Below are 9293 nucleotides of genomic sequence, written 5' to 3'. Positions count from 1 at the left end.
AGGGTCTCACTATGTAGATAAGACTAGTAGTGATTCTCCTGTTTTCAGCCTCCCGAGTGCTGGGATTACAGGCGCGTGCCGCCATGCCCAGTTTCTACTACCTTCCCAGCTCACCCCAAGGGACGGGACCGGCACAGCATGCCAGGGATCAAATCTCGACTGCTGCACTCTGCTGAAGCAGGTGCTTTAGTCCACTGAGCTATCTGGCCAGCCCTAATTGTTAGTTTTAAGTAAATTAAATACAAAATTAAATACCCTTTTTTTGATCATTTTGTGTCTGAATACTCAAAATTGTTGGGATAGATATATAGCTGCATTGTCTTAATTCAACGACTAGAGAGATTTGTTCTAATAGTGTTTGTGGACAGGATATCATGTCTGCATCTTGTACAGTGAATAACCACTAAGACAACAGTATGCAATGCATTAGTTATTGAAACTGTGCTAGTAATCGGTTTTTAAACTCTATCATTGCTATTTGTTTCTCAATAAAATTACTAAAAAAAAAAAGTAAATTAAATTAAAATGTCAGCCAAGGAGATGGCTCAGTGGTATAAACACCCACCTGGAAAATGTAAAGTACTGAGTTCAGTCCCTGGAGAGAGAGAGAGAGAGAGAGAGAGAGAGAGAGAGAGAGAGAGAGAGAGAGAGGCAGGGAGGGGGAGGGGCAGAGTGAGGGAGGCAAAAAATGAAATTAGAATTTAAAATAGAGAGTGTCATGAGGAACACATATTCAAATGTGGTGGGCAAAAAGAACTTGGCAGAAAACATTTCTGCTACTTTTGACTGTTTACCATAAAACAGTGCCTTTAGACAAAGCACAAATACTTCACACAAAAAACTCATTTAAAAAGGAATATACCCAGGCGATTGTAAGGGATATGTTGTCCAAGTTCCTCATTGCAGCCTGCTTGACTGCCTTTGTAGAGTGTGATGAGCTCTCTACATCTGATCATGCCATGTGGGCAGTCATCAGTCCACATAATTAAAGCAAATAAAGAAACACTTTTAACCATACCGACAGTCCTACATATTTACCTGCTTCATCCTAGTTGTTTCCATTAGTACTTTCTTTAGCTGAAAAATTAGCTTTTCTTAAAATTAAATTAAACTGTGAAGCCCAGGAGCTGTTTGATCCAGCATTTATGTGCCGTTTTATGGCCAACAAAAGATTTTACAGCTCCTGTATCACTGTTTTTCTACTCAATCCTTTTGAGTAGAACAGCAGTGTTCAAATTTTTACGAACTCCAGAAAGAAGGCTATGTGAAGGTGAGTCACTAGCAGAAGTTTGCACAATAAATTAATAATCAAAAGGAATGGAAGTCATTATCTTTAAATTACTGGTTTATTTCCTTGCTCACACTGCAATGCAAATTCTTTTCTGGTCTTTGGCTGATTTGTTTGTAAAAAATTCCTAAAGCTCAAAAGAGGCTAAGCTTATTAAGTGATAGAGCATAACACCTGCAAGAAAGAAGCAAGAAATAGTGTACTTTGTTATAAACAAAGGTCATTGAACTATTCAAGAAAAAGCTATTATATCCAAAAGTATTGAAACTACTTATGGGTGTGTTTTTAATTTAGAGTGATCATGAATAATTTGGAATGGTTTTAGTTTAAAAAGCCTAAGTTAGAGGGTTGCACTGTCAAAGCTATTAAATTACATGCCTAGTCAAATTCATAATGTTCATTTCAGAACAAAATATGGCAATCAGGGCGAAATTCTCTGATGTCAAATTATATAAACAAGAAAGAGAAAAGTAATGCTGAAAACAAATAAAGCCAATGAAAGACTTGATGAATGCTTAAAAATGTGGACTTAGTATTTGTGAAATTTGTGTTAAGCTAGAGAACATAAAATTCTTTTGTAACTAAAATTATAAGGGATGTTTGAAATTCTTTTTTTAAGTTTCTGTCTTAAAACAGTCTAGCTAAAATCGTAGTCTCTTAAGTATTTCATGGATCGTATGCTTTTTAAAGGAATTTGGTCACAAAAGAGAGGTATTCACTTTTATTATCAGTTTGCTATTAAGTTGGAAGGCTTATACTTATAGCAAGCTTTATCCTTTGTAAAATGTTCATAAGAACTTGAATGTAAATAAGACGAAAAAGGCACTGCCGACACTTTTCTATGATTCTCTTTGATAGGAAAATCGTATGTGCATATTCAGTGGTTGAGCCGCTTTCGCTCTTGGGCTCAATATTCAACTAATTAATGTCATTCAAGAATTATATGCCTGTGTATTGGCATTTGATCGAATTTCAAATCCTCTCTTGAATTAACTGCACCTTAGGAAGAATTCATTTTTTTGTGCCTTATTTAGCCTAGAGTATGTCTACATTTAGCTCACATCCATTTGAAGTTAATTTTGTACTACTCTTTTGGAACAAAGAAAAACTCCTTTGGCTCTGGCAAGCCCTTTCCTTTTTGCTTGAGTATGGTGTGTATGAGGGGGCTGATCAATAATACACACATGATCCATAGCACACATCGCAAAATTGTATATTAGCAAACTGACTGAAAGGTTCAGGGAAATGAAGTGTTCCATCTAACATCATATACATAGTAAGCCACCCAAGAATGATTTAACCATTAATGAAAGTAAGAGCCTGAGATATGAATCCTGTTCCCTATCTAGTATGCATTATTTTCCAGTGATAATAAAAGCAGGCATTTTACATAAGAAATGCATATCCTTGAAGTTTCAGTGAAAAAGAAATACCCACTTAAAATGCCTTTTAACACATTTTTATATTTCTTCTATGATTCTCCCTTATGTGACCTTGAGGAAAACTTTCTGTTCAAATGGAGAAATCAAAAGGATGGAGGAATTCTTGCTAATATGACTTAACAAGAGTCTTGACAAAGGCTGGCCTAGAACTTAGCTTTCAAAGGTAAAGAGAAAATGAACTTGGAAAGCCCAGGTCAAGATCAGCATAATGCTGAGACCTAGTAGAAAAGAGAATTCAGGGTACCCAGAAAGTTTGCTCAGAGGAACTTTGTCAGCTTGGACAGGTCAAGTAATTTCATTGAGGAGCTCAGTCTTGCTCCTCCACCACTATCCTTTGAGAAAGGCTTTGGTCCAAAACTCATGAAGAAACAACACAGAATTGTATTGGCAGAGAATCACAATTGCTAGTAAGCTTTGAGTTATGGTATCCTCGACCACCTAGAGTTTACGTCTTATTTTGACTCGCATTTTATGAAGCTGACCAAATTCTCAACACAGAATCCATGACTAGTAAATGATGGTTCTTTTACTCTTTCAAAGTTGGAGTAACTTCTTAAAGCCCAACAGTTAACCAGAGTAAAACTCTTATGACATTCTTATTTAAACTTGCAAAAGCTTTTCCACAGGGCTGTTGCAAAAATCTCCTAATTATTCTTCCTGGTTTCAAAACTGCTTTCTCAGATCTTGCCTCTGCCTAGTAACTCTAGTGCATTGATGAAACACCTCTTCTAAATACCTTCCAGTGAAGTGGCCTCTTTGACAAGAATGAAAGACTGCATTCCAAAGGTCTTTCCCTGTACCACCTTTTTTCTCCAATTCCTCTCATTCTGGCCACAGTAGTGATGAAATTCCTCCAGGAATAAACCACTCAAGCACTCACTCTATTATTTTCTGTGCCTAAAGTAAACTTTAATGAAAACTGCATTCCCTATTCCCTCTTACAGATATGATATATGAAGCAGATACTCCTTTCACCTCTACCTTGTCCCTTTGCTTTTGTTAGCAAAGAATGAAGATTACTGTTCTGTGATGTAATGTGTATGACATGGTGTAAGAAAAATGAAATAAATTCCTGCATCTTAAGGAACTGTGGAAAGGGGAACGTGAGGGAAAGGGAGAAGAACAAATAGGCAACCCCAGAGTCATCTTAATGTCCTTTGTCTGGGCTTGGAGAGAACATGTGCTAGATAAAATGAGGGGTATATCTGGCATGGAAAAACATCTTCTCTGTTAAAAACTCTAGAAGGAAACTGAAACATCACTGGCCACCCATTCTAAGTACAAGAGTGGAAAGTTCTATCAGGTTGAGAAAGGATTTAGTTGGGCTTCCCCAACCCCTAAGTTTATGCATCAGCTACATGCTGAATGAAGAACTGGCAGGCTTCCAATGGCTGCAATTGTTCCAGCAGGACAGGCTGCAGGCATCACAGGGAAGGGTAAGGGAAACTAATGGATCTGTAATCCTGAGAGTAGAAGGGAGCTGAGGTTACGCAAGAAGCACTGTCCAGACAAAACCAAAGGATTCCTCATATAATGGCCACCGACTGAACCCTCAGTACATGGTTGACAGAGAAGCATCATCATCTCAGATTCCTGTAGACAACAAACACTATGCATGCGAGGGTTATCACAAGGATGTACCAGGATTTCATCCTCTGTAACTTCGGAATTCCCTCCCGCATAGTGCTTCCAACTTCATCTTGAGGAATGACAAGAGGAGAAAGAAGAACTGGAAAAGACTTGAAACTTTACTCACACGAGAGAATAGACCCTGCAGCAGCTATTACATGATTAAATGGATTAGATTTAAATCTGTAAGACATTCATCTAGCCTTTTTTGATACTAACCAGATGACGAGAGTTTTGTCCCTTAAATCAGTTATCAAAATTAGGTAATATTTTTATTTCTGACTTTTGGTAGTTCATAATCATTACAAAAGACTGTTAAACAATCTTAAATGCTGTTTACAGACACTAGTTCAGTGATGCTAGGCATACTCCTAAGGCTTTATATGTGTCATCTTATGAATAACCATAGCTTTTTTTTTTTTCACTAATTACAAGTACATTTTCCATTTTGCAGATACGGAAACTGAGGCACAGAAAATTTATGTAATTCTCCTAATGTCATAAAGCTGACAAGGACCGTACCTGGTTTTCAGCTCCATCACTGTTGTTTCACAATTTTCACTCTTAAATTTGCTTTCTTGAAGATAATATGCTGCATATTTTACATTTTGTAAAAGTGGATTGTAGTCCACTTTTGGCAAAGTCACTCTGTTTTCAATAGGCAAAGTAATATGTAGAAATATCGGACACAATAAGTTTCAAGAGATACTCTTTTTAACTCAACCTTTCACAGATTATAAACCACAAAAAGGTGCTTTCATCATGAGCATATGGAATAGAATTTGGGTATCTTAATAAAGTTTTATTGATATACTTTCTGGCTGCTAAACAGGTCTACTCCTCTGAAGATACTGTGCGTATTGGTCCATTAGTAAGGGTGGATGATATAGTCAAGGTACTAAATTCTTTATAAAGAGATTCTTCTCTATGATGTCACCGTCTATAGTCTGCTTCCTTAGTAAGGGAAACTTGATACAGTGAGCACAGCTTTTAGAGCATTAGAGTCTAACTGATATGTTTTCAAGATGGAATTATGTTTCTGAATATCTGAGGGAATTTGCCTAGAAATTTATTGCTTCATGGAAAAAGGGCCAAAGGGAGTCCTTCTGGATTAAGAATGTAATTTTCACATAAAAGAAATTTATTTTCTTTAAAAATTTGGAGATAAATTATGTGAAACAATATAAAGGTAATTTGTCCATCTCATCCTTTATAATACTTCAAATTTTATTTTTATTACTGAGATATTAAGGTATGTAAAACACTGAAAAGTACCACAAATTAGACACATTTCAAGGAATCTTTTCTTTGCTAAGTTATCATCTTCAGTTTTCCGTTTTGTAGACATCACACCGAGACACAGAGAAATTAAGAAATTTTCACAGATAAGACCTTGGCGAGAATCTTCTCTCTCTCAAATGGTCAATTTTCTATGCCACTTTACCTTGATCAACAGCATTCTATTTCTCACATATTTTCAAAGCTTCACATTTTGCATTATTTTGTCAAGAATGAACTCCAAGAGATGACCAGATAGCTTAGCAAATTAAAGCACCTGATTAGGTAGATGCAGGGACGAGGGTTCAAGCCCCTGGTGTGACTTGCCAGCCCAGCCCCTCAGGTGCACTGAGCCAGCCATTGTGACTGGATGTGGTAACAGCCTTGAGAAGCTGAAAAACAGGAGGATCATTATAAGTCAGAACTGTATATGAAACCCTGTCGACCCTGTAGTAAATATATAAAAGAAGAGAATGAATTCCAGTTTTACATGATTTTATAAAAGTATGAAAACACTGCTATTTCACCTGTTACTTATCAAGAATATTTTCAGTTTAAAATCATAACTTTCCCCCATAGCAATGTAATTTGTTTTAATTAGGTCATCTAAATGTCAATTGTTTATGTTGACTACAGCAATTCCTAATTTCAGGATTTCACAGTCCTTCACTCTTGCCTGGCTCTCTGGGAATCTTCTCTGTTTTGCATAATCTTAATTATATTACTTTGTTGAAGAGATGCAAGAAAATGACATTCTTCTAAAGTGACTTCTCAATTAAATCAAAGAGATCTGATAGGATTAAAGAAAATGCTGGCAATGCAGCGAGGGGTAAGAAAGAGAGACCATTCATGTTAAATGAGTTACCAAGAATAAAATACAGAATTATATCAGGATCTTGGTCACTTAGCATAAATAGTAGTTTTTGTTACTATCATATAAGATGATTTATTGTCTGTCAGTGATAAGTTAAAGTGTCATAATAATTATTCCAAAATACCATATTCTAAAGTTTCTACCAACTTTAAACCTAAAACACTTCACTCTTTTTATTTTTTAAAGCATGTACAAATTAGAATTAAAACAGAAAAAAATGACAAGTGATGAAGAGTTGCACTTAGCAAAGTAATATGAATTTCACAGTATTTGTTGCAATACATAGTGCTGTCTTCCAACAGTTATTCATATTACCAGATATATGCATGTAAAATTGGAAGAAGAAATAAAATGAAGAATTTAGAAGAGATTAAGAGGAAAATAAATACAAACAATTGCAAAAAGCAGACAAAACTAATTAAAGCATTAACTGCTTCTTTCTGTAGACCAAAAATGCACAGTATAGTTGAAAGCAATCTGCTTATATACATAGGTATAGCTCTTTACCCCACTCCCTCTCCAGTCCTCAACTCAGTAACTCTTTCCTTTTGAATACATTCATTCCCTTTTACAAGTGTCTATTGTACCCTTCAGATTCCATTTTTCTCTTCAGGTTCTCAGCCTAAGGAAATAATATGATGTTTGAACATGTGGTTCTGATTTATTTCACTTGAGAGTATATTCTCTAGTTACATACATTTACTGACAAAAGACTCAAATTTATCCTGTTTTATAGCTGAATAATACTCCACTGTGTAAAGATCCAATATCTTCTTTATCCATTTTTCAATTAATGGGCATCTCAGTTTTTTCCGGGATTTATCAAAACAAATTGCGCTGATACAAACATGGGTGTACATACATCACTGTGATATGTGGTGTCTAGTTCTTCTGGAAAAATACCTAGGAGGGGAATATCTGGCTTGAATGGGATGTCCAATCCTAGCTTTTTAAGGAATCTCCACTCTGATTTCCTTAATGGCTGTACCAGTCTGCACTCCCACAACAGTGTAGAAGGGTTCATTTTTCTTCACAGTCTCTCTAGCATTTGTTATTGGCTGATTTCGTGGTGACAGCCATTCTTTGTGGGATGAGATGGAATCTCAGTGTTGTTTTAATTTGCATTTCTCAAATGACCAATGATGTTGAACATTTTTTCATATATTTACTTGCCATTTGTATTTTTTCCTCTCAGAAGTGTACATTTGTCTCAGATGACTAATTTTGGACTGGGTCTTCGAATTTTGGTGTTTTTTTCTTTTTAATTCTCTGTATATTCTACATAGAAGCCTTTGTCTGAGGGGCAGTTGGGATAATTTTTTCGCAGTTTGTGGGTATTCATTTTACTCTATTGTATAAGTGCAGAAATTTTTCAAAAAGATGAGATCCCAGTTGTTGATTCTTTGAAGAATTTCCTATGCAGCTTGGTTTTAGTTCATGCATTCTCTACCTATCCCTATGTTTTTAAGACTTCTACCTACAGTTTCCTCCAGAAGATTTAATGTTTTTGTTTTAATATTTAAATCTTAGATACATTTTAACTATAGCTTTGTGCATGGTGATAGGTATGTGTCTAGTTTTAGCCTTCAGTATGAGGAAAGCTAGTTTTTCCAGCACCATTTATTAAAGAAGCTATCTTTCTTCTATTGAAGCCTGTTTTTCCCCTTTATCAAAGATAATGTGGTAGAGTGCGTTTGCAGTTGTATCTGCACCTCATAATCTGTTCCACCGATCCTTAGGTCTGTCTCTCTCATGCCAGGACCATGCTGATTTTATCACAGTAGCTTTATAATATAATTTCAGGTCAAGGATTGTGATACTTCCTGCCTTTCCTTTGTTTGTCAGGATTCCTTTTGATATTCTGGCTGTCCTCTGGTTCTAAATTAATTTGAAGAAAAATTTTTCTAGCTCTGTGAGATATACTAATGGTATTTTAATTGGGATGGCATGGAATCAGTATTACAGTATGACCATTCTCACAATGCTGATTCTTCCTATCCAGGAGCATGGAATATTTCTTCATTTTCTCAAATCCCCTTCAATCTCTTTTCTTAGAGTATCATCATTTTCACTGTATAAATCATTTGCATCCTTTTTTTTTTCTTTTGGTGGAACCAGGGATTGAACTCAGGTACTTGCCCTTGCCAGGCAAGAGCTTATTCTACTGAGCCATCTCCTCTTCTCCTTTTTACATCCTTTGTGAAATTGATTCCTAAGTATTTCATTTCTTTGGATGTTATTTGGAAAAGCATGATTTCCTGATTTTCTCTCAGTGTATTTGTTCTTTGTGTATAAAAATACTACTGATTTTTGAGTGTTGAATCTGTCTCCTACCACATTGCTGAATTTGGAGAAGAAATGTACAAGACTCATGGTAGGGTGTTTGGGGTCCTGTGTGTGGAGTATCATGTCATCTGCAAAGGATGATAATTTTCTTATTCTTTCCAACATGTATTCCTTTTATTTTTCTCTCTTGTCTAATTGCTCTGGCTCATGTTTCCATAACTATATTGAATAGAAATAGAGACAGTGTGCATTCTTGTCTGTTCCTGATTTTAAAGTGCAGGACTTTTGGTTTTGCACATATAGTATGATGTCGGCTGTTGGTTTCTCATAAATGGTCTTTATCAGGTTGAGATATAGACCATCTATTCCAATTAACTGTGGGGTTTTCTTTTATCATGAATAAGAGTTGAATTTCGTCAAAAGATTTTTCTGTATCTACTGAGATGATCATGTAGTTTTTGTTCTTGTTTTTATTGATGTGTTGTATTACATTCAT

This window comes from Octodon degus, unplaced genomic scaffold, assembly GCF_000260255.1.
Source record: "Octodon degus isolate 3935 unplaced genomic scaffold, OctDeg1.0 scaffold00022, whole genome shotgun sequence".
Taxonomy (NCBI): Eukaryota; Metazoa; Chordata; class Mammalia; order Rodentia; family Octodontidae; genus Octodon; species Octodon degus.
This window is presented reverse-complemented; position numbering follows the sequence as displayed.